General features: G+C 44.5%; 1 protein-coding gene across 2 annotated transcripts in view; it reads right to left on the bottom strand.

Annotated features, from left to right (window-relative positions):
* TIMELESS (timeless circadian regulator) overlaps positions 1–25,977 on the bottom strand; it is a 466,894-nt gene extending 440,917 nt beyond the window's left edge. The window contains exon 1 of one of the 2 annotated variants that reach the window (XM_086959580.1): positions 25,886–25,977. The gene's annotated coding sequence lies outside the window, so the exon portion shown is untranslated. Of the gene's footprint in view, positions 1–8,016; positions 8,106–25,885 lie in introns of those variants that run through there. The other variant, XM_086959589.1, reaches the window with a different exon arrangement.
* Positions 25,978–26,928: the final 951 nt, after the last annotated feature.

The raw sequence follows: 26,928 nt of genomic DNA, 5'->3' as shown, positions 1-26,928 counted from the left end.
CTGCAACGCAGTTAGGTGAGAATGGGGAAGAATTAGATGAGTATCAAAAGACAGTTAGCAGTTTACAGAAACAATTTGATGTTGAAAGTAGTTTGGTTGTCGCAAGACATAAGTTTTTTACTAGAAAACAAGAGGAAAGTGAAAGCATTATAGCTTATGTTGCAGCTTTAAGAATTTTAGCCTCAGAATGTGAATTTGAACAATTTACTGAACAGTTAATAAGGGATCAGATTGTTGTTCATACTAATTCTGGGAAAGTTCAAGAGAAATTATTAACACTCAAAAATCCATCATTGGATGAGACTATATCTATTGTGAAAAGTATTGAACTTTCACAGAAAGCCAAAAAAGAATTGAAACCAGAAAGAGAGTCTTTAGTTAATGTTGTAAAAGTCAACTACTCAGAAAAACACGAAAGTGCCGGTTAAAGTAGAATATAAAGGGAATTCGGACTCAAAAAGTATTAAACCTTTTCAAAATAAGTTCAAACAAAGAAATGTGTGTACAAAATGTGGGTTTGCTGAACATTTTCCTAATGCAAAAATGTGTCCAGCTAAGAATGCATCTTGCCATAAGTGTGGTAAACAAGGACATTTTGCAAAACTTTGTAATTCAAAGAACACTGTGAATTCTGTTTATAGGGAAAAAATACAAGAAGATGAAAGTGATGGGGAGGTGGTGAGTTCTGGTGGATCCCCACGGAAACCAGGAAGACCGTCACCCAGGCCCTCGTCACCAGCCGACTGGACTACGGCAACGCACTCTACGCCGGAACCACCGCCAAGCTCCAGAAGAGACTCCAGCGGATCCAGAACGCCTCAGCCAGACTCATCCTCGACATCCCACGGAACAGCCACATCTCCGGACACCTGAGAGACCTGCACTGGCTCCCGGTCAACAAGAGAATCACCTTCTGGCTCCTCACCCACGCACACAAAGCCCTACACGATCAAGGCCCGAGCTACCTCAACAACCGAATCAACTTCTACGCTCCCAAACGCCACCTCCGATCTGCCAGCCACGCCCTCGCCGCCGTCCCACGCATCCGTAGAGCCACAACAGGAGGAAGGTCCTTCTCCTACCTGGCCGCCAAGACCTGGAACTCCCTCCCGGCCGACCTGCGCCTGACCCAAGACCACCTCTCTTTCAGGAAGAAGCTCAAGACCTGGCTGTTCGAGCAGTAACGGCACCCCCCCCCCCCCCCCCCCCCAAGCGCCTTGAGACCCTATGGGTAGGTAGTGCGCTCTATAAATGTCTTTGATTGATTGATTGAGCTCATTATCAGATTTGGTGGTGGTTGTGAAGGATGAAACTGATGACTGTGTAGATCCTATCGTTGAAGTTTTGGTAGACGATAAACCTCTAGATCTCTTGGTTGATTCAGGGGCACGTATAACCATGATAACTGATGAGTTATTTGAAAAGACATGGAAGGAAAGGTCACTTTACCCACCTGACAGGAGACCACTCTCTTATGAGGGTATGCGTATAGAATTGTCAGGTTTCTTTGAAGCTACGTTAGTTTTTAGACAAAGAACTATTGAAGGTAAAGTTTATGTAGCTAAAAAAGGACTCAATATTCTTGGTTGGTACCATCAAGGCCTCTTCAAAATGCAACTTAGACCTGGCACGAAAGATCAAGTTTCTGTGGTTGAAGATGGTGAGTTAGAGGATACTTGTACTTCATGGTTTGTTAAGTACCCAAAGGTATTTGGAGATGGTTTAGGATGCATTTCAGGTTTTAAACATTTAATAAGGTTAAAAGAAGGTGCAATCCCTATCAAACATAAGTTACGGACAGTACCTCAGTGTCAGGGATGATTTGGCTAATGAACTCAGGAAAATGTGTGAATCCGGAGCTATTGAGTCTTCTCTTTGGTTATCTCCCTTGGTTGTCAGACGTAAACCCAATGGTAGTTTGAGAGTCTGCATTGATCTTCGCAGTGTCAATAGTGAAATTTGGATAGATTCTCATCCTTTGCCTCGCATAGATGACATCCTTTCTAAGTTTGCGGGGTCAAGATATTTTTCAAAAATTGATTTAGCTTCGGCTTATCACCAGGTGCAATTGGATCCCTCTTGTAAACACATCACAGCTTTTGTATCTCCTAGTGGAACATTTCAATTTAAGAGAATGCCATTTGGCCTAGCTAGTGCAGCTTCAGTCTTTCAACGGGTTATGGAGAAAGTCTTACAAGGTGTTATGGAAACTGTTGTTTACCAGGATGACATCCTAGTAGCTGGGAAAACTAAAATTCAACATGATTCTAATGTGTCTAAAGTGTTGGAAAGACTAGAGCAGAATGGCATTGTGGCAAATAAGCTTAAATGCATTTTTGGTGTACAATCTATTGAATATCTAGGACATCAGATTTCCGGAGCAGGTATAGTACCAAGGGAGGGTTTGATACAAGCAATTGTAGACGCTCCTAGCCCTACTACAAAAGAGATTGTTTCCTCTTTCCTGGGAATGTGTGAGTTTTATTCAAAATATATTCCCAGTTTCTCTATGAAGACTGCACATATGAGAGACTTGCTAAAAAAAAAGAGCAATTTTCAATTGGGATGACATCTGTGAAAGGGAGTTCAAGAATCTAAAAGTAGATTTAGGATCATGTAACATCTTAACACCATTTGATCCTAATATAAAATGTACTGTCTCAGTTGATGCGAGCTTGTATGGCTTAGGTGGTATGATTTCACAAGTCAAAGATGGAAAAGAATCTACTGTTGGATTTGCCTCACGGGCTTTGAGGCCTAGTGAAAAAAACTATTCAGTAATTGAGCGTGAACTCTTGGCTTGTTGTTGGGCAATTTAGAGGTTTAAATGTTTTTTGTGGGGGAGGAATTTCAATCTCCTCACTGATCATAAACCGTTGATTCCCATTCTGCAAGGTAAGGTTGTAAAAGATCATACACCGCGTATAGCAAGACTTAGTAGCAAATTTTTACAGTATAGGTTTCAAGTTGCGCATATACCAGGTGGTAAGAATACTCGTGCAGATTTCTTGTCAAGATTCCCAATACCTATGTCTAAGAACGATTTCAAAGAAAACATAGATGAGGATTGCTTGATTGCTGCTGTGGATGCGTGTTCAGTTGGTTGTTTTTCTGAGAATGAATGGTTTGCTGCTATGGAGCAAGATAACGTTTTGAAGAGAGTTAAACATTACATTATCACCGGTTGGCCCAAAGAGAATTTACTGGAAAAAGCATTTCATCCTTTTGCAAAAGTTGGTGATGAGTTAACTGTTGAAGGAGGCGGCATGATTATGAGGGGTGAGAAATTTGTACCTCCAGAGAAACTAAGGTCTGCTAAAATTAACTTTGGACATGAAGGACATTTGGGGCAGACTAACACAAAGAAAAGAATTAGTAATGTTTACTGGTGGCCTTCTATGGACCAACAGATCACTTCTATTGTAGAGGATTGTTTAATCTGCAATTCAAGTGATAAAGTGGTTAAGATGGTTTCCCCTTCAATTCAACATGTGGCATTGCCTGATGGTCCATGGTTGAAATTGGCGGTGGATTTTGTGGGGCCATTCAACATTTTACCTAACAAATGTAAATTTGCATTGGTTGTGGCCGACTACCATAGCAAATGGTGGGAGGTTCATTTCATGTCTGATCCCAATTCTAATGAGGTTATCAAATTGTTTCAAAGTCTATTTGCTAGGGAGGGTTTTCCGAAAGAGATTGTTTCGGATAATGGAGTTAAATTTACTTCAAAGGAAATGTCTGCCTTCTTGTCTCAATCGGGTATTGTTCACAAGAGAGTTGCTCTTTATCACCCACAAGCAAATGGTTTTATTGAGAGGAATAACCGTATTTTGGTAGAGTGTATACAATGGGCAGTCTCTTCTGATTTAAACATAAAGGAGGCTGTCCAAAGTATGTTATGGGCACATAGAACAACTCCGAATGCAACCACTGGTTCAAGTCCGTTCAAACTTTTAAGAGGAAGAGAGGCTTCATTCCATCTGTGTCCTGCTTGGATGAAAGAATGGGGTTCATCCTTACAGAATATGTCAACTCAGGACTCTTTTTTAGCTAATGATCAATCTCCTACTCATATGAATGTTAATAAGCATCAAGGTGAACAAGTTATTAAAAGTCAACAGAAAACAATCATTCAGAGAGACTTTATGTCCAACATAAAGGTTGGTGACTGGGTTAAAATCAAATCACCACATAATGTTCCAAAAGGCCTATCTAAATTTGGTTCACCAGTTCAAGTTGATGCTGTTACGAAATTTGCAGTGAGAGTTAATGGGAAAAACTGGTGGAATCTTGCTCGTGTTTATAAATTGCCCCAGAAGGTTGTTTCTCAGCTGGGTTGTGCTACCAGAGGGAAAAATACTGAAGGTGAAATTGCTGGTAAAAAGGATTCCAAGTTGGTTTATGTTCCTCCTAGGAGGAGCAGTAGGATTAGGGTTTCTCCTAAACGCATGGACTTGTAGTTTTAGAATGCTATGTGGTTTCTGAATCTAATTTCCTAATGCAAATGTTTTAGAATGCTATGTAGTTTTTTAATGTAATTTCCTAATGCAAATGTTGGATCTAATTTGTTTTTATTGAAACTTTGAAATGCATTTGCTATATAATTCTCCTTCTTTTATTATGTTTTATTCTTTTTGTCTTCTCTATCTTATTTCTGTATTTTCTTCTTCTTGTTTTTCATTCTTCTAAAAATCTTTTGGTTTTGATTTTTGGTGAAAGAAGGGAAATATTGTAGTAATCTAGTCCCTTTCTTCTATCTCTATGTTCTATTAGAACATTATCTGGTCATGTCCATTCCTATGGATACAGAATGTTTAGCTTTGAATACTGCCCTAGGATCTCTGTTTGTCAGTTCCTGGGAGCTCTTGTGACTAATGGCTAATAAATGATACCTGTCTTATCATTTGTGGTTGTGTGGGCTTACTTCAATAACTTTGCATTGTGAACAATCAGGCCAGTAACCTTTACCACTGGCTTGTCACCAAACTCAACTTAGACCTATTTGGTTAGTGATTAACCTTCTCCTAAGGTAACCATCAGGTATACAATAATAAAGTAACATGTACAAAATTACAGCTATCCAAACCTACTAAGAATTACCATATTGCAAACTTCTATCCCAATGTTTTTTTCTGGTGGGTCAACACCAAAACCCTTGCCTTCTACTGTAACAGCGAGATTCCGTGTAACTAAATATCTGCCTACACCCTACAGGGTTTAGCACAGTGTAACACTGTTAGACCTGTCTGCCTTATGGTAGTCCCTCCTATTTAATTATTTATTTTGTCCCCTTTTTGCCCCTCATAACCTTTTAATCTTTTTGTGTCCACTGGATTTTTTGGGTGGTGTTGACTAGGAATTAGATGCTCTTTGGCCCTTATAGTCCTTTTTTCTTGAGGCCTAGGTGCCCTTTTCTGACTGGAAAGCAGAGGATACACAAAATGGTGGTCAGTAACTGCCATAACTGTTTTCCTCAGAGGATAGACCCATAGGACAATATAGGGATGCTCTAGAACCTTCCAGCTGGTTCTGGAAGCCTGGGGCTAGCCTATAAAAGGGTCAACGCTAGGGCAGCCATTTTAGATGTGAGAAGAAACCAGTGAGAGTCCAGCTAGGAGTCCAGATCACCGGTCAGGGAGAACAGTACACTGAAGGCGGGTTGATGGTCCTTTGGGGCTGCTATCCCCTACTGTTGATATTTCCCCTGCGTGTGGATCTGACCCTGCTTAGGCCCTCTAAACTTGATTACTGCCCAGGGACTCCCAGAAGCTAAGAACAGCAAGACGTTGGGATTTCCCCCTTACTCACTATCCCCATCGGTGGCAAAAGATCGGCGATTGCTGGAGGTGATTTCCTCACCTGTGCTGTGTGCACGGCCCAGCGGCTGGTTTGCCTATTGCCCAGAAAAGTGGCTTTGGGGTGTGAGGAAGACCTGGTGTGGTGGCGTCGCTAGATCCGCTGCTGTGCAGAAGGAGGGGAGCTGCGTCTGCCTTCCGCGCAGGCTCAGTGGCGCGGTGTCTGAGGGGAGTGTTTCGGAGGAGGAGCGGCCTGAAGCGACTTGCCAGTGGGGAGTGGCGGCGGCATCTATCCCTTGCGCAGGACCGGAAGCGCGGCTCCACGAAGAAGCGTCCCAGCGAGTGAGCAGCTGGTGAGGCGACGCTTGACAGAGATGCAGCGGCGTCTCTGAGCTGCGCAGGTCCTGTGGGTGAGTCCGCCGGCGGGAGGAGGAAGAACCGGCCAGAGTAGGCCGAGATCTCCCTTTCTCCTGGGGATCAGCCGCTAAGGGCTCTACTCGTCAGGAGAGGGCAGTGCAAGGTGGGGATTGAATTCCTCGACTGGTCAAAGCCCCAGACCCTCTGATTTCCCCAAGTGCCAAGTAAGTGGGAAGGGGAAGGCTGGGCAAGCTTCGAAAGCTACGGTCACTGGAGGAAGTTTGGGCTCAGTCGGCCGTCAGGTGAACTAGGAGAGAAAAGTCCCTGAAAGGTAACCAACTGTTCTGTGAGCTGACAAAAGCGAGTGGGGAAGGTTTACGTGCTCAAGTGCCATTCTAACCAGACTTGGGCCAAGCTGAGGGTGGAATTAAGGAGGATTACCTGAAGGAGGAACAGACTGTACTATTTTAGATAGGAGGCGAGGAGTCTTGTTGGTGCAGCGCCTTCCTCCTTAATGATTGGGTAAACTTAAGACTCTGCTCTCATAGTATGCGTGAGCCTTTCAAATAGATCAAAGCCTATTCGCAGAAGGGACTTGAATTGTGTATTGAACAACAAATGTGAATTGAATGTAAGGAAGGAGTTAGAGGATTCATGTTATTTTGTCATTAACCTTTCAGGCTGTCAACTGTTTGAAACTTCCTTCAAGTTACCAATGTAGAAGGGACCCTATAGCTATTTTCCTTCTATAAAGAAATGTAATGAGTTTACAAAGGATTTTCTGCCGTGACAAACTAAAGGTGCCAGGAAAGAATTGTTTTTGAATAGTGTGCTGATGCCTTTATAACTGATTACAATTGCAGGTATTACAGAGAAACAATCTATATGTTGACTTGAAAAATTGTGTGCAACTACAAAACTAATTCAAGAAAGGATAAAGCTTTTCTACTTTTATAAAAAGTAAGGTGTAGTGTCATTTTTGAGTGGATGGACGTTTGATTTCTGAGGGGTGTGACGCAAACTTAGCACATGTACCTTGGAGTTTAGGCTTTTCCACTTAGTGCCAAGCTACCCTATGTGACTTGGAGACCCCAGGTCCAACAAACACCAACCCACCTTTAAAAGCCTATTGCCTTTAACACATACTTTTTACGATAAGTATGGCCTTCTTGCTTTATCATAACTTTACATTATAAATAGATCACACCTAAGGATCCGACCTAACTTTACCCAGTGATCTGAAGAAGCCTGTAATCATTACCATTGGTTTGACACAATATCCAATACAGGCCTATTGAAGTGAAGATAAACTTGCAAGCATCATGCACACAAGTTTACCATTATAAATATGTAAAGAATTAGAGTTGCCAATACAAGCCCTCTCATTAGAGTATAATAAGCATCATCACTGTGAAATTCTACTCCCAGGTTTGACGGATGGTGACCAACACCGAAACTCTTGTCTACTTTGGTAACCTGCGAGATTACATGTAACTGAATGTCTGTCTACAGCCTGTAATATGTTGCAATAACAATCCACTGTTGGAGACTTGCTGGCTTTAACAAAGCCTCTGACAATAAATAAGCCTAGGCTGCACCCTTTGTCTTTACCTTTCATAAAAAACAGACCCAACTTTTTGCATCTGGTATAACATTTCCAGTCACACCAATCAGGACTATTGGTGTTATCACTGGCTTGCCAATATAGCCAACTCAGGCTACTGTACTGAGCGCAAACCTTACGACAAGGATACTATTAGGTATATACACATTAAATTACATCTGTTTACAAGATTACAGTTGACAAAGCAAAATGCTATTTCTAATGTAATGGCCCAATAAAGATTTGATTTGTACATACTTTATGTCCTCATGCTTTGTTCTGGTGGGTCACCAAAACCCTTGTCTACTTCGGATAACCTGTGAGATTCCATGCAACAAAATACATACCTACAAAAGTTAGCACAGTGTAAACAAGCAATCCATTCCATTCTTAAAAGCATACTGCCTTTAACATGTGTTTTTCACAATATGTGTGTCAAACCTACATGCTTTGTCATTAGGTTGCATAAACAGTTCAACCGTATGGAATCTGGCATGATGTATATTCCCTATTTCTTTTACCTATGCACCTTAATCAACACAGCTCCTCTTAAAGTGCACACAAATTGACAACCATCATATAGAAAAATACAGTTTGCAAAACAATACACGACCCTTCACAATAAGGCCTTACATGAATCATCTCAATGAAATATCCCCATAGTTTGTCCGAAATGGTAGCCAACCTAAAAACCTGTGCCTACTACGGTAATCTGTGAGATTATGTGTAACAAAATACTTGTCAGTCAGTCATAAACTTTATTTCGATTAAAAAAAAAATCATAAAAGTCAGAAAAACATTCAGGGGAATAAAAACAGAGGGTATCCAACATACATGTTTAAAAAATATTTGACTAGATTTAAAACAAATTTGACTAGATTTAAAACAATCACCCTGACATTTCATGATATTACAATAAATACCTTAAAACACTAAATCTCACCCCAACAACACTACTATCTGGAGAGCCATCCTTCATTGATCATCATTTGGGGCGGCTTCATACAATAAAGTGCATAGTGCTAGATTGTTGATATAATCCTACAAAACATAGGCGTAAACATTTACCCAGTCGTTCTTGCTTTCCAACGGATCGCCCATACCCAGCCCAGAAAATATGCAACAGCGATGACTATGGGACCTTCCATAGATGTTTTTAAGATCCTGAATGCCTCGCTGCTAGACCTGGTCCCCATGTTTGAGCAGATAGGTTTTAACCATTGGGACCCGAGTTTATGGTACGATGGGCAGGCAAAAAAAAAAATGTGTGCCACTGATTCCTTCTGATCATCACAGAAGGGGCAGTTACTTTTGTTGAAAGCGCACCATTTGTTGATAAAAGCATTTGTGGGAATCGAACCCACCCTAAACTGGGGATACAGTTTCCTATCTCTTGGGGTGGTAATTAGATCCCAGTAACCCTCATAAGAAGCCTCATGCTTGCTGTCAAGAAACAATTTGGACAAAGATGGGTTAATGTTAGCCGAGAACCGCCCCGTAACTATCATGTTCCAGTACAATGCCTTTAACTCAGTTTTATATGGCAATGTACTTTCTGCAGGTGCTGTCCAGAGGCGGCTCATCTCCATCTCACTAAGTATATTTTTAACACACCATAGCCATACAATTTTCCTGTAAACATCCAGTTCTCTAACTTCTAACAGGGCCAGTGCATAGTGTGATAGTTCTGGTGTCACCCAAAGCCTCGTCCAATAAGCTACTGGTCTATAGTGTGCCACATCTCTAACCAAATGGCAACCGAGATCCAAATATAGGGGTAGTAGCGGGGTAAACTGCGGGAGGCCAATTATGGACCTCAAAAATGTATTCTGCGCTACCACAAAAGGGTCCAGGTTGGCATAACCCCACAACTCTGCCCTATATAGGATTGAGGCGCCAATTTTGGAGGTATAAATGTGTAGCACAGGAGCAATTGGTTTGGTGTGTGATAATCTCTTCTCCTTCAGCAGAGCACCTGACAGTTACGCATGCTTAACCGTGAGCAGGTCTATTTGGGGCTTCCAGCTAAATTTTTTATCAATTGTAACCCCAAAATAAGAAAAGCTCTCCGTTTGCTCCAAGGTTCCCCCCTTCATTTTAACAGCACCCACAGTATTCTTAATGTTTTGTAGGACCATATATTTCGTTTTATCCACATTGACAATGAGATCATGATCCTCACAAAACTCCTCAAACCTCGTTAGGGCACTTTGGAGGCCCTGTCTCGTCTTGGAAAGAATAAGGGTGTCGTCGGCAAACATTAATAGGGGGATCTTGGATCCAGCCAGGGATGGCGCATCCGTGGGAAAGTTCTAAAAGTACTGCACTACCCCATTAATATATATTGAAAAGAGGATTATTGCTAGCACGCACCCTTGTCTCACCCCCTTCTCGACTGAAAACGTATCGGTAGTATTGCCCCACGCATCCCATCTCACCTGCGCGAAATTGTCAGTGTGCAACTTAATCAGTAAAGCCAGAATATCCAACGGCATACCAATCTTCAAGAAACTACATCACATCTTATTGCGGGGGACGAGGTCAAACGCCGACTTAAGGTCAACAAATGCTGCACAGATTTTACCTCTCCCTAGTACTACGGTACGCCAGTATATGAGGATAAGCCTTAGCACCTGATCTACAGTGCTGGTGCAAGGCCGAAACCGCGCCTGGAGATGGAATAGGATTACGGGTTCTTCCAACCATGCTTGGATTCTACCCAATACCAGCCTTGCTGACACCTTTTGAATGCAGTCTATAAGGCTTATTGGCCTGTAGTTCCCAGGTAGTGAGTAATCTCCCTTTTTGTGGATGGGGAGGATTATTGCTCATGCCCAGGTGCCGGGCATAGGTGCTTAATTAGCGATGGCATTCGCAAGAAGCTGAATGTATGATGCCCACATGTCTATATCATGGAGGAACAGGTTAGCGGGAATGCAATCAGGCCCCGGAGCCCTGCCTCTTGGGACTAATAATAATGCGTTTTCCACTTCTTTCTTGCTAAAATATAATGTGGAAGTAGGAGTAGGCAATTCAAACTGGTATTGTGTATCCCCAACACTTGTAAACTGTGCTTTAAAATAAGAAACCCACTGGTCTGGCCCTACGTGGTTACCTTACTGGGTGGCCCGCTGCCCTACTTAACCAAGTGCCAAAAAGCAGTCATATTTCTTCCCGAACATGCATTGCGCAATTCTACCCAATGTTGTTCGCCCCAGTCCTTTTTGGCACAATGTTGAGCAACCTTATATGCAGCCCTAGCCTTATAAATGTCATCCCTGCCTTTTGACCTAACTGCCACTGCTAAGCTCCTATAAGCCTTACGACAGGAAGAATTATACCAGGCGGCAGCTTTGTAGCCCGAATTAATCTTTCTTACTTTTTGTAATAAAATAGCTTTTAAGCTTTATAAAAAGATTGTCATGGACCTGGACAACAATAGTATTAAGCTCTTCCTGAGTAGCACAAGTTTGTAAGGTACCTAGGGCTTTAACAACCAAACTGCTCATTTGTTTCATTTGCTCTGCCTTTGTACTCACATTCGCCCATTTCACTCGCCTGGAGTAGTTTGTCAAAAGGGGCTCAACATGATTTGTAGATGATGCTAGCCTTGCTCCTTAGGGCGAAGATAGTGGACATATGGAGAGTAATAGGGGGTTGTGGTCACTTTCGGGTCGTTCGCAGACCACCATATCTTTTACAACTCCATATTTAGTAGAAAAAAGTCTACTCGACTGGTACGCTGCCCAAAACTAAAGGTAGGCTTACCATGTTTGTCGGAGACTGATCTCCTGTTAACTGCCCTAACCCTTTGTTCCAGGCAAAACCCTTTTAGCTGAAGTGCCGCACTCGTCCATCTTTTTATTACAGGAAGTTCCAGCGGAAGAATAGACCACTCGGCATCCTCCTCTTCATTAAAATTTATATCATGAAAGTCCAGGGGTTCAAAAGTACAATTAAAATCACCTGCTATTATTACATGTTGGTCTCCTCTGTGTTCTGCTAAAAAAAAAATCTAAAAGTGCCACCGTAGGGTAGGCTTTACCACCTTGCATGCCCCTTGAGTAGACATTAATTAATAACAGGTCTGTGGTATGTGCCTGCTGCAACCTAATTATAATAATGTCCTCTGAATCAATATTGATCTCCTCTAACTTGAACTGATCACATTGTCTTATCCAAGTGGTCTGTCCCCCTTTCGGTCTACCATGTTGCCCCTGTTTCGCTGCTTTGGAAAAATTTAAGTAACCATGGCGAAATACTTGGTTCACGGCCCAAGTCTCTTGGAAGAACAATATATCTTGCTCCTCAATAAATGTGGACCAATCTACAGAGGCTATTTTCTGTGGAAGTCCCGCAATGTTCCACAACACTAATTTGGTGTCTACTATGTGTCACAGATTAGAGCTATAACCTAACTGCTGACTTGAGCCACACTTCACCAAAGGAGAAATGACCCCATCAAGCGAGTGGACGGCTACTGTTTCTGAACAGCAGTCCCTCCCCATACCACTTCTATGTGGGCCAGGAAGCTTATCAAAATTCTGTCCGTTTAATATGGATGGAGTGGAAGGAATGGAACTGCCTATGTTATTAGAGCCCCTGGGCCCATTGTACTCTTCCAACTCAACTATTAGAGGCAAGATCGGGGCAGAAACTAATGAACTACACAGTCAGTCTATTTCCTTAAAATTGGAGAAGAGCTCAAATCTATTGTGTGTTGGTACATTATAGTCATAGGGGCCTTGTACTTGAGCTACGTCCCAGGTCCATCCCTTCCAATTGTTTGCATTGGAATGTTGCAATAAAAGAAACCCAGAGGCAGAATACTGATGGAGTCCCTACTCTGGTACCTGGCTCCCGCCCTGTCCAAAATGGTTTTGACTATCAGTGGTGACCCAAAGTTCAACACACGCAGTCACCTCTAAAGGATTTCAATGATTTCCCTACCCATGGAACTCTGCGTATTATTTTACATTCCTGAAATAAATGATTGCCCAACCCAGTTCTGGAATTCAACTAATAAAGTGCCTTGTTCCTAAGGGAAAACCAATGCTCCCCGTCCCCCGGAAGAAGGACTGGCACGTTGGAGAGTATGATTGCATAGGGCGTAGCTTCTGGAAGGAAAATTAAGGGAGTCACTGGGGCTCACCAGGCCACCCTGTGGCATCCCCTGATTTTGTTGCCCTTCAAAATCCCTCCTAAGGCCAGACTTGAGTGTAGTAATCGGTACGTTACAAGCATTAGCGGAAGGAGCAGACACTACAGTATTTATGCAACGGCCAGTCTCAATAGTTGGCAAACTTGTTCTGAGTTTCTATGCTGGTCCTGGTTCTGTTAGACTGCCAGAGTTTCCATTAGGCAAAGGGGTCTTTAGGGAAAAAAGGTGCTGCTCTATCTTGGAAATCTTAGATCAATACCAGACAGTTTAGTAATTAAGGGATTAAGCAAGACTGCAAGTTTCTCTTCAAATTTTGCTACGATGGAATCCTCAAAATCATTGGGCACCAGTCAAATATTAGCCAGGTCACTACCACCTACCGAACGTGGAGAACTTAGGGGCCATAGTTACATGGGGACTACCGTTGTTACCCCAAGCTGACCCTCTGGTTTTAGCCACTTTGCTAGCCTGGTGTGTAGTTTGGGGCAATGCACACGCTTTCTTTTTTTTGTTTGATTTTGTGCCCTCCCCATCCTTTGTTTGCACAAATCTTTGTTCGCGCATAAGAATCTTAACACAGGGAGGGGATAAAGGAGGTGGGGTACTAGCTGAATTCGATAAATCCTTAGGTTGAGAAGGTGAAGACACAGGAACTACTGGCAAGACAGAGACAGATGGTATATCTTCAATAGGCAAAGGGCCTGGTAAAAGGGCTTCGGAAGAGGCACAGCAGGGATCTAAGGAGAGACGCCGTTCCGTAATTTCTATCTCGTGTATTAAGACAGACTCGGCTGGTGGCAACACTACAAGACAATAATATACAAAGTCAAACAAGCATTTACAATGCAATCGTTTCGCCTTTGTTAAAGTTTGAGCTTTTGGTATTGCTTTTGACAAATGGTCTTTTCTAACTTCTTTGAATTATGTGTAAAACGTGATGTGTTTTACTTTACACAGAAATATGGAGTGCCTCTCTGGAAAACACCCTCTCTGCACACGCCCTCTTTACACATGCCTTATCTTCACTTGCCCTCTCTACACAAGGCCATGTGCAGAGAGATCATATGGAGACAGGCATGTGCAGAGAGGCCGTGTGTTGAGAGGCTGTGTGCAGTGATAGTGCATGTTGAAAAGGCATATGCAAAGAATGAAAAGAACAGAGACTCCTCGATTTGGGAGTGGGGAAAAAAATAGAAGTTTGGAAATCTGCTCTTTTCTGGGTGAAGCCCAAGTTGAGGTAAAGTGAGAAGGGAGGCCAGGAGGAGCCAGAAACCAGGACGAGAGCAAGGTACAGGGCATTCATGTAATGCGATTAAGGGGGCGCTTTGCGGTTGACAGAGAACCACCGGTGTTTTGTGCAGGGTATAGTGGACATGTAATGTGTATTGGGGCCAGGGTGAGGTTACTCAGTTCAGTGTGCTTGAGACGGACTACATGTGATGTTTAGCCGGGGGTCTGTACAGTGGGCTACGTGCAATATGCGTGGGGCTGTACTGTGCATAGGGTGGTGTGTACGGGGGACTGCATGTTAAGTGTGCATGGGCAAGGAGGTGGAAGCTCAGCGTAGTGTGAGAGAGACAGCGCGTGATATGGGAGGAGATGGTTCTCTGCAGGGGTGCATGCACAATTCCGTTTTTAACCAGGAAAAGAGTGGGCGCATATGTGCAATATACGGCTACTCGTGAGTGGGGTGTGTGCACTTGGATCAGATTACATGGTATCGGCATAGAAGATGAGGCTGGACAGTGCGTGGCTGCGGTGTAATATGTACAGGGACAGGGTCAGGCAGAAGAATTGTCCACGTTCGAAAATGGAAACTTCATTGAACGTCGGTGGGGGAGCTGCATGCACCATACAAGAGGGAGATGGTAGCTACACATGGCGTCTACGAATAAGGTGCTTTATGTAACTTATAAAACGAAATCTGTAATTGGGGAAGGAAGTTGGTTAAAAGTGTGTGACGCTGACAATGCGTATAGCAGTTAGCCTCATACAGTGTAAGCAGGGGTCTTCGTGCACACCACGATTTAATGTAGCATACATCTAGAAGAACAGTTAAACTGTGAGGGTATTGTATGCAAACATGTAGAACGTAGCACTGCATGTGCGTGCACATGGTGTAACCCATAGGCTGTGTACCACCGTGGCTTTTTTGCGTGGAACATTCAGGGAAAGTGTTGGAGTAGCCGACACTGACACCTAATTTACAGAAAGGAGGGCAGCTGCGGAGGCGTGTGATCTGTACATACAGTACATGGTGGCGAACTGTTGTAAGCTTGTAACCTAAAGGGTGAGTGCTGCACAGCGATCAGTGTGGTGCCTGTGTGTACATTCGGGACAAGACTGTTGGGCATGTGACAAGAGACCACAGCATACATAAAATGTGGGGAACACGGTTAACAGAGGGTGTTGTGCACAAATATCAATTTACTGTCTTGGAGCTGATTAGTGCTTGTGCCTCCATTGTGTGTCAGTGGGTTGCTTATGGGAAGCAGTGAGCCCTGTAACTTGGGGTCTGTACGTGCCATACTAGGAGATACATTGTGTCCACGAGCTTATCCTGTGCAAAGGACTCTGGTACAGCATTTGTGTTGCTGTTGGGAACCTTGAGGCAACACTGTGCTGTGTGAGAAAGTATACGTTGTCTGTTTCTTCTGTAGTTGGGGGCAGTGCAGAGGGGTACATAATTCCTGTGCTCGGGGGTTTGCAGAGGGTCCTGCACCACCCGAGAGGTCCTAGTGCTGCTCCCTGCTGTGTGATGGAATGCCTTGGCAGCAGGGATGAAGGATGTGCGTGCGTAGGAGGGGTGTGGATGGTACATGATTGATGGGTGCGCGAGTGCGGGAGATGGGACATCGGGAAGGAAGGGTGTGGGGGGCAAGAACTGGGGTTTTACAGAAACGTAAGTAATGTAGGGGAGAAAAGCTGCGAGCGAAAACGAGAAAGGTGGGTTAAGGGAGGGTAGTAGGTATGCCAGTGTACAACTGCCACTGTTTAAAAGTAAAGAGCATGTGTATATACCTACGGGGAGGTGGTGGCTTAGATGTGCATGCGTGAGCAAATGGCTAGGGGTACGCGATTAAGGACTAAGGTGTGTGAAACAATGTAGAAGTGCATGTCTTTTTGAGTAAAGGGTTAATTAATAGATTATTATAAGTGTGTGTAAGGGGCTTAAGAAATGTTAATAAGTGTACTCAAAGGGCTCAAAAAATGTGTGCAAAAGGCTGTAGGAGTGTGCAACCCAGTTGGACATGGCTATACCTGTCGTCTTGACTTTGGGCAAAGGGCTGTGGAAACGGATGTGCAATGGTGCTTAAAATCGACTGTAGGAATGTGCAAGTTGTGTACCTAAAGATCTGAATCAGTGTGCATGTCTGCGTGAAATGGCTGCAGGGGTGACAAGCTGTGTGTATGAAGGGCGGCAGCTGCAGGCTACAACTGAGCGAGTTACTTATTAAATAAGAGCCCTGCTCGTTTGTTTAAATGCAGTTCTGACTTAAAGCATCCATAGCAGGGAGCTGGAGGAAGGTCGCTGTTGTGAAGGTGCGGGGCAAGGGGGTGCAACCGCCTTTCAGTAACGCTAATCCCTATATTGCATGCAGTGGGCGGCTACAATGTCCCCGTCTCTCGAAGAAATGGCAAGCTGCGTGCCTCTCACCCGGCAGTGCTGCTCGCTGTGGTCAGCACCCTCTCCAATAATAGGTTAAAGCGGGCCCGCCGGGTCCCCACTCCCTGTCCTTTACCTCACACGGACCAGCCTCAGCGAGCTGTTCTCTCCAATGGTTTGCCTAACTGCACAGTCTGCCATTGTGTTTTTAGAAAGTCACTCCAAACTCTTTCTGTCCCCTTAATATCCATTTCCTGCATCTGACCACCCTACCCTTTGATGTCTAAGACCCTGTGACTCGCAGCGAGTGTGGATTTACAGCTCAGCCCCTCCCCTTTCCTCGCTCCCCTGCCAAGGAGAAGCGTGCAACAAAACAGAAAAACAAGCTTCCTTCACACACAGAAGAGGCAGTGTACGGTCTGCAGACAGAACACACGCTGCACAGGTTTCTCACGCGCAGGACTTGTGTGGCATGGGCAGTAGCATAGGACAGCGGGAGTAATAATACTGTATACAATACGCTCTTTTAACGTCTAAAGCCGCCAGTTTGGCAGGAGGAGGTTGTTACAGTTCAGGGAAGAATGGTTCCTACCCCCTTTCAGAATCTGGTAAAAGAAATCCCTTTCCCTCGAATTCCTTGTTTGCTTTTCTGAGCAGGCACCTCTCACGCGCATTGATGGTGCGGGGAGAGGGGCCCTGTGCCTTGAATAGCAATCGAGCCCAGCAGCCTGCTTTTGAAAAGCCTGCTGCTGACTCACCCCGATTCACGGCTCTCTCACTCTGGGGCTGGGGAGGGCGGTATAATAGATTTTCTCTGTTCAGCCCTTGATTCCTCATGGACAGGCGAGATGGGTATTTTTGTTCGTTTCTTCGTGGCCTTTCGCTGGTGCTGCTTGGGTCAGACCCCGGGTCGTCTGACCCCGCGGGCTGCAGTCTGTGGGAGGGCAAGAGGTTAAAGGAGAGTGGGCACGTTTCCTGCCTCATGCAGAGTTTAAATCATTAGATCACTGAACCTTAGATGCCGCCTGTGTCCCCTAAATAGAACACCATAATTGCTCCGCCTTCAAGGCCTGGATCACAGTCTTCAGTTTAACTATTCACCGGAGGCTCCTAATGCAGTCCACAGGTCTACTGGCTCCAGAGGAATATCTTTCACGTCGTTAAGCTGACACGCGCGGAGCTGTGGAGGCCGTAAATGAAATAAGGGGAAGATTTTGAAATGAAATATTAACGCCACTTTTTCTACAGCGTCAGAAACCGTAAAGGTTTACATGACCTGCTTTAATCTGTTAGCAACCCACTTCTGTCATTTGCAAGCACTCAATGGCATTCTGCAGGTTTGCTCGAGAAGATGGACACACTCCCATCAATCAGCCGCGTGACACCAAGTGTACGCTTGTGACAAAAGTGACGTTAATTAATACCATGCGAAGGGAAAACAAGGAAAGGCACGGACAGCGGGAGGGGGGGCGGGAAAGACAAGGGAGGGGGGGGGCGGAAATGACACAGGAGGGGGAGCGGGAAAGACGCGGGAGGGGGGCGGGAAAGACACGGACTGCAGGAGGGGGGGGGGGGAACGCACTCACCTGGACTTCTTCCGGCGGCCGTGGTCGGCATGAAATGAGGAAAACAAACACCCAATAAAAAAAAAAACGAAACTCCGCCCACCGCCCAATGACGATGCAAAAAGGGTGGAGAGGGAAAAAATCACGGGAACGCCCACGAATCTGGTCCGGCCATGACGGACAGATCTCTGTTCCAATGGCTAGGCTCCATTTATGGAGCTAGCCAATGGAACAGAGGGCGGGACTAAGCAGTACACTGTAGAGACATAAGATTTCTCCTGGGGGCGGAGCTAAAGTTCCGTGCCCCAGGCGAAACCTAAAAACGACTGACCATGTCCCAAGAAGACTGAAAAGTCCAAAATATCACATGAAAGGGGGGTAGCCCAGCCCGGCCTCTTCCGGCAGCTGACGGGCGTGGACGGGCGTGGACGGGCGTGGACGGGCGTGGACGGGCCCGCGCGCGTCCCGCGCTGCAGGAGCCCTAGAGCAGATTTAAAGCGACTCCTGGCGCTTCACCGTGACGCGTGATGGCAGGCGCCACAGGGGGACGCTGGGGATGTAGTCCCCGGCACCCGTGTCGAGGATTAACAAAGTGCGGAGGCAGAGTGTGTCCAAATCTGGTGTTGCAGTCCCCTCAGGCTGGGCAGAGCTGGTGAATACGGTCAGAAACAGCAGCAACAGCTACAGTGAAGGTACACTCGCTGCAGGAGCCCTAGTGCAGATTTAAAGCGACTCCTGGCGCTTCACTGTGACGCGTGATGGCAGGCGCCACAGGGGGACGCTGGGGGATGTAGTCCCTGGCACCCGCGTTGAGGATTAACGAAAGTGCGGAGGCAGAGTGTTTCCAAATCCGGCGTTGCAGTCCCCTCGGACTGGGCAGAGCTGCTGAATACGGTCAGAAACAGCGGCAACAGCTACAGTGAAGGGACCCCACACTGGGATATCTAACCCCACACTAGGATATCAGTACGGACTGATCATGATCGATCAAGGACAAATATCCGTTTGGTTTGAAAACATAATGCCTTATTTACAAATTATAGCATTCCCCTTTCATGTACCATTTACAGATCCCAATACAAAATACTTGTCTATATTCTGTAAAACAATGTGATAACAACCAACTGCTTAAAGGCTTATTAGCTTTAAAAAATACTTTCCACGCTAAATGAGCTGGACCAACTGCCTTTGTCATAACATTTCACCTATGACATTGGACAAAACTTTTCCCAGTGCACCAATCAGGCAATATCACTGGTCACCATAACCAACTCAGTCCTACTGTTTTGAGCGCAAGCTTTTCCACAACGCACTCATCTGGCCCACAGTCAAAAAAACTAGAAAGGCACACAAAATTATAGTTGGCTGAGCAAAATACTGTCTCTCCTAGGAGGGCCTAACAAGGATTTTCACAATGCAAATTAAATATAGCCACATTTGTCACATGCGTAATAAATACCAAACCCCATGCCTACTGCTCTAATTTGTGAGATTCTAAGTAACAAAATACCTGTCTGCAGACTATAAAATTAAGAAATAACAACCCACCCTCAAATGCCTGTTGATTTTAACATGCTTTTGACAACAAATATGTCTGGCCTACTGCTGTTACTATAATATTTCAAAATGAAGAGATCAGGCCTATTGATGTGACCATTGGCTTGCCACATAACCAAATCTGTCCTGGTACATTAGCCAAAAAGTGCAATACAAGAACTCTTTTTAGTGGATGCACACATTGGGCCCCATCAAATCCTGTACTCAGAAAAACCAAAATGTGGGTGGAGCATGAGACCATCTCTCAGTTGTACTCTGAAAGCTTGATTGTTATTGAGCACTATAAGGTCAGGCAACAGCTGTGGTGCTAAGCAAGCCCTAAATCCATGTAGATTAGTGTAGCCCTGGACATTCCATATTGCTTTCAAACACAAAACTGCACTCTGAAGTCCAAAGTTAATGATGGAAAAGTGAAGTGTTGAGACTGGAAAAAAGCAACATGTTCCTCAAGACAGTCCTCCTCCTATCTGTACAGCTACCAGAAAAACACAAAAATGCAAACACTGTACACTATATACTTCTCTAAAAATCTTTAAGCGCATTACAGATCCATGAATATGTGCCCCACAAAAGGTTAAGAAAGCTATACGGCTGGTGACTCAGGGAACTGCATAAACAAACAATCATATGCATGGACAGGAGCACTTTTTTTCGTGCAAGCACACAACGTATGTCCAATCTAAACATGCACTCCTTTCTGCCAACATGTGGGTGGAGCCAAAGGCCCCCTCAGTAGTACTCCAGAAAGCTCTTTTTTATGTTGATCACATAAAAGTATACTGACAGCTGCACAGTCAAGCCAGACCTAAAAAAAGGTGTTCTGTTTGTGTGTTTTGGGGAAGGCAGCAGCGTTTAGCTTTTTTTTATATTACCCCGTCCAGGACCCTGCAGCAGGCAGACATTCCGCTCAGCTATGGGACTCAGGATGGAAATTTAGTTTAACTAAGGGTACTGGGACCGCAGAGCAGGAATCTCAAAGAGGGTGTAACAAGTCAGCTATTTCGTTGACCACCCTCCCCGCTTCACATTACTAGCACATTCACTGTTGCTGGCTTTTTGCATCTAGCACCCTTGATGACCCATTTGGAGTGGGAAATAGGGATGGAGGCTCGGGGTGGAAGACTGAGTTAAAGACTGCACTTCTACCCATTCACAGCAAGCTCCAATGGCATCTCAAGGGGCGTAAAGGAAGCATGGGAAATATGCCCCTCTATTGCTTTGCTCAGTAGTAAAATCAACCATAAATGGTGCAGATGGCCTCCTAAAACAAAACCTTGGATCTAGTGCAACTGCTCCTGCTACACCATTGATAACCTTCACCCCAGGAAGATACTGCATTTCACACTAGCACATCCAGTAGTCGCCAACGATCCCCTAGTCCCTATCTTTATATTGTGTTATGTAGCTTCTGCCTGTTATTTCATGTTATATTATATAATGTGTGGCTGCAGTTATTTTGTATTTCTATTGTTTATGTTATATGTAGCTCTGTTATGTTGCATCCTATGGTATATAGCTACTGTCCCGTTATGGTATGAAATATGCAACTGCTGTCTGTGTTGTTGCTTTCTGTATTATTTTACGCTATGTAGGATGTAGCTGCTGTTATAGCATTAATGTTCTGTTACATTACCTTGCAACTGTCCTTGTTATGTAGCTGCTGGTTATGTTGCTGCTCTCCAAGCCATGCTATTGAACTGTTTATTTGTACGTATGTTGTTTAGTAGATCTTGTGTAACTTCTGTGACTTTGAAAATAAATCAGGATACACGTGACATTTTATGAGCGACCTTGGCTCGTGTTTTTAGGTCTCGCCTAGGCAGCGCTTACAGGTTATTCAAGACATGCTGTATTCAGGATATGCGCATAAAGCTCCGCCCACTTTAAGCCCATCTTTTTAAATGCCTTCTGTTCCTGTCAATTGTAAATGGCGGCTTTTCATTGGTCAATAGGTTTGGTAGTCCCTCCTTAGTAGCACCTGGTCTCTTCTTGTAACCTCCCATGAGGATACCCCCTGTTACATGTATGGTTACTCCCTAGGTTTTAATTACAGCCTCAAGCACTATTTTCTGGACGGGCTTCAGGATGCACGCTTGGTCCTAAGCAAAGCCGGCAGTGGTTACTTTACTCACTAGCATATCTCATATTTATATGAAACCTTCCATAAATTTCCCTTCTTCAGCTCCACACAGAGTACAACCTAAGCCAGAATTAATATAATAATTATGTTGTCACATTTCAAAGCTACTAATTGTATATATGGAGATAGCTATTTGAATGTACTCGTGGTACTGTTTTCCACGCAATGAATTATGGGTAGGGTGGATTTACCATATCTTCTTCAGGGTGCAGTACCATATGTGGCCAAAAGAGGTCCTCTTTTGGCCACATATGTTACTGCACCCTGCAACATGGCTAGTTAAACAAGCATTACCAATGCAATAGGTCTAACATTTGCAAGAGTTTAAGCTATTGGCATTGAAATGACAATGCCTTTTTTTTCAAACCTGTTTTAATAATTAACATTAAAGAAAATAGTGCTTACAGACTAAATAAGACGAACCGTGTAACAACCAAAGTAAAAGGACCAGTCCTCGTGGGAGGTTACAAATGAAGACAAGGCAGTACTAAGGAGTAGTAGGCACCAAAATTAAACATGCCTATTAATGAATCAGAAGCAGGCATTTACGAAGGACAATGACCCAAGCCAACGTCAAATATCGGCAGAGAGTGGGCGGGGCTTCAAGTCCATACTCAAAAATAGTATGCCTCGCAGAGCAGCGCATGCGCCGCCCAGGCTCGACCTAAAAACATTGGCATTTATAATGCCAATAACTAAGTGGTAGAAGTGGGCGGGATCGGAAGGGCACGGCGTGCCCCTACTTTTAAAAATTATTTCAGTCCGTTCCCCTACTTCTTTCTTTCAAAAAATCGTCCCGGGACGGCAAACCATAACTTTTTCATTCAGCTTCCAGGGGCTGCTTGCGCATTCAGCTTCCAGGGGCTGCTGGCACTTCTCTGTTGAACTCCAGAGGCTGCAGCAGCCCCTCTCTGAGCTCTCACAGTCTGTGGGCAGGCCATTGTCATTCGAATTGAGGCCGATTATCCCCTTTGGAATGACAATGCGCCAGCCACCTGCCTTTAGCATATCATGTGCCAGTGAGATCAGAGTTAGGGATTACAGAGGAGCTTTCCTCCAAACAGAGTACTGTGGGGAATTTGGCCCCTTGTGTAATTTGTCAATGTTGTACTCCGAGTGAACTGGGCAGGAGCGGTGAACGGGGCAGGAGCGGTGAACGGGGCAGGAGCAGTGAGCGACAGGGCAGGTGACGGGCACGAGCGGTGAAGAGGGCAGGCGAAGTGAAGAGGGCAGGCGAAGTGAGGTGGCAGGGGAATTGATGAGGCAGGAGCTTTGATCCTGCATGAGCAGGAGTACTGACTGGACAGGAGCAGTGAAAGAGCAGAAGCAGTGACGGGGCAGGAAAAGTGATGGGGCAGGAGACGTGACGGGGCAGGAGACGTGACGGGGCAGGAGAAGTGATTAGACATGAGCGGTGAATGGGTAGGAGCAGTGAACGGGGCAGGAGCAGTGAACGGGGCAGGAGCAGTGAACGGGGCAGGAGCAGTGAACGGGGCAGGGGAAATGACAGGGAAGGAGCGGTGATGGGGTAGGAGAAGTGACGGGCCAGGAGAAGGCAGGTGGCAGGGGAATTGATGAGGCAGGAGCTTTGATCGTGCATGAGCAGGATTACTGACTGGACAGGAGCAGTGAAAGAGCAGAAGCAGTGACAGGGCAGGAAAAGTGATGGGCCAGGAAAAGTGATGGGGCAGGAAAAGTGACGGGGCAGGAGACGTGAATGGGTAGGTGCAGATAACAGGCAGGAGCAGTGACGGGGCAGGGGCAGGAGCAGTGACGGGGCAGGGGCAGGAGCAGTGAACGGGGCAGGGGCAGGAGCAGTGAACGGGGCAGGGGAAATGACAGGGAAGGAGCGGTGATGGGGTAGGAGAAGTGACCGGGCAGGAGAAAGTGACAGGGCAGGAGAAGTGACTTGTACTTATGTTCCTTGCCTAATAATTTAATACTATTGCATGAAATCCACTGATGTGTCTGCAAAGCATACCTGTTGGCCTGAATTTTTGCCCTGAATTTTGACCTCCTGTCCTGAAATGTTGTTGTAAATTTTGACCCCTTGTCCTGAACTTTTACACTCACCATCCTGAATTTGTGCCCATGCCAATTGGCCACCCTACTCTGCAGTGCCCACGACCTCCTTCCCCTTCATCTAGGGACCTGCAAAGCAACACTGAAAGGGCTATCAGACAACTGTGAATTAACTAGTGACACAGCAGAGCAGATTGTTAACAATGCAATATCGGCCCTTGATTAGCAGTGGATTCCAGAACAAGGAGTGTAAAATCCTCTGTGTAGAGGATGATGTGGTGCAGGGAAGCACATAAACTAGTTGTTTTTAACTAACTGACTACACTGAACGGGGTATATGTGCACCCTAAACTGGAAACACAGTGATCCATGACGTTTATATCTAATAAGCATACATCTCTGCAGTATTGCATTGAAAAAGGTAACTATGCCGAACTGGCCGTTCCAGGCATCAGGCGTTTCCCAGGGCGGTTTTGTACAAGTGCAGGAGTTTCAAAAACACTGGAAAGTTCTTTGTATATTCATCAGTTTTCGGTCAACAATACAAGTGCCAAGATAACAAATAATGATCTGCTGGAGAGAGATGGGAATGGGAACATGTTTTGTCTATTGGCTGTTTTACTCACCTAAGGTAGCGCAGAGGGGTACTATGCCTGCTGGAAAGAATGTGTACCATGCATATCAAAGAACAATATTTTATGTGCATAGCTCAGTGGGTACTGCTTGGTGTTCACTTCCCAAATGTAAGGACATGTGAATACATATGACCTGGCAGTTCGGGCTGGACTGTTCCCATTGTGCGCAGGATCAAGACTGTTTTGCATATGGATGGGTCCAAACTGGAATGGCATGGTGAGCAAAAAAACGATGGATTTAGGACCAGATCGCTGTACTGGGGTGAATGTATGACATTGTTCTGCATTCTGTCCACCAGTTGTTCTATTTACTATATTATGATTGAGCAGCTAGCTGGCTGACATGAATATGAAGGAGCCTTTGTGGCTATCCACAAGTCTAGATTCTCCTGAAGAGTCCCTTTCTCTTCCGAGCCCTGCTTAACACGTGTACAGGAGGAGCCCTGTATTCATGTCCTCAATGTTTGAGACAAAAATACTCATGGGTTTCTGAACAATGAGAGTAAAAGCATTAAGGTAACATGTTGTTCTTGCTTATTTTTCACATGCTTTACAGACACCTGTATTCCCTAGGAGTGTTTGCTTTTTCCTGCATTAAACATGTTTATCCATTGTTTGAATGAAATAACGTTATAAGCTGCAATTGGTCAGTGAAATGCTAAACGTACTAAAAAAGGTATGTTTTGCTATTTCTAGCCACACCCCTGACTCCGCCCACTGATCCAATCTTTGGTTATTTCTGCCCCCTGATTCTCCACCCACAGTTTCCCTACTTTTATCCCCCACTTCGACCACTGCAATACCTCAAACAATGCGAAACTGATTGCATTTCCAATACAATGGGTCCCACGTTGTTAAAGTTAGAGCTGCTGGTGTTGAAAATGACTTTTTTTCCTTTTTTGCACCATTTGCGACAGTGCTATGCAAATATAATAACTCCACTGCCAATTTTTAAAAAAAGTAAAAAAACATTGTTATTTTCAAACACCAATAGCTCTAACTTTAACAAATGCGAGACCTATTGCATTGTTACTCGTCTACTACAGTCTAACCGGACCCCTGACTATAATTCACTGCCTTGTCCACGTTTAATGCTTACAAACGTCTGTCTCCTTCCTGCCTGCAGACCTGCATGAGCTTCCTAGACTGAGAAAACGCTTGATTTCCATGTCTGCTAGCAGTCTGTACCAAAGTAGCATCACACTCCAAAAACCCTAACTTTTCATTCTCAAAAATGTTCCTGCACCCATTTCACCTAAAAACTACCACCTAAAAATTACCAAAAAAAGAGGTGAATGTCATCAACTTCTGCCCACGAAACGTTACAGCCAAATCCAAATTCTTAATACAGGCTTCTGTGCAGACAACAACTCATCCAGAAGGAATGCAGACTCTCGGGGTGCTATCAAGCCCCTCACTTGAGCTTCGATTTTAACTCACCTTCACCCTTCTGGGGTGGAGGCTGTCAGTCATCAGCCACAGTACCCCGAACCTTCTGAAGCAACTTTCGCGCCAGAACCGGAAGGCGCACTAAACATAAAAGAAGGACATACCTTTCTTAAAGGGGTGGCCATCTTGAGCGTACGGCCGACCCGTGTCTTTTTATCAAGGGTGCCCGGTACAGGGGCAGTATTTTTAAGTTCCATCACATTTCTCAGAGCATAAACAGAGTGAGCGGTGCAGGCCGTAATTTACTTCATGAAAAGGCTGAAGCCGTCACCTTAACGGGAAAGAAACCTTTAAAATGCCGATTTTAATTACTATCATCTCAGAAACAAATTATATATGTGCGGAGTTTTAACCACCTGTATATTTTCTTCAATGTATTCAGATTTTATTTGCCTTTTTATTTGAATGTTTCATTTATAAAATTCACTTTTCAAAGAGAACATAATGAAATTTGGAAATATTTCGTAATAATTACTGATAATTACACATTTACGCAGTAAGTTTACAAGAAATCTTGCAGGTGATATCACGCTAATATGGCCACTCTAATCAAACCATTTCTTTACCTTCCGGTCAATTGGCAGAAAAGACAGCGTAGATAGGCTATCGTGTAGAAAGGTTATCAGAAAAGTGCAGTAGAGTCTGAGAAGCGCATATATTGTATTGTGTTGTAGTATTTGTAGCCCCCCGGGCTCTCAAGTTTCCCAGTTCATAGCTGCCAAGGTTTCAGATAACTATGTGTGCCATTTTCATAATTTCAATGTCATTATGAGTGACATTTTAATGACTATCACTTTTTCGCGAGCAAATGAAACATATAGGGAAACATATAAATATCAGAAATTACCCCCATTTGAGCAACAAGTAACTCTAAGAGGTCACTGAAGACACAACATTCATCTCAAATTTTTTCATGCATTCATTCAGTCTTTGTGGATGTAACAAGTTAACTTTCACACATCACATTTTTGTGCATTTCAAATGAGTGAAATATAAATTAAGAAAACGATGTCTCCGACTCATTTTGGTGCCTA

The sequence above is a fragment of the Lissotriton vulgaris genome, chromosome 1_1 (genome assembly GCF_964263255.1).
Source record: "Lissotriton vulgaris chromosome 1_1, aLisVul1.2, whole genome shotgun sequence".
Classification (NCBI taxonomy): domain Eukaryota; kingdom Metazoa; phylum Chordata; class Amphibia; order Caudata; family Salamandridae; genus Lissotriton; species Lissotriton vulgaris.
This window is presented reverse-complemented; position numbering and strand designations above follow the sequence as displayed.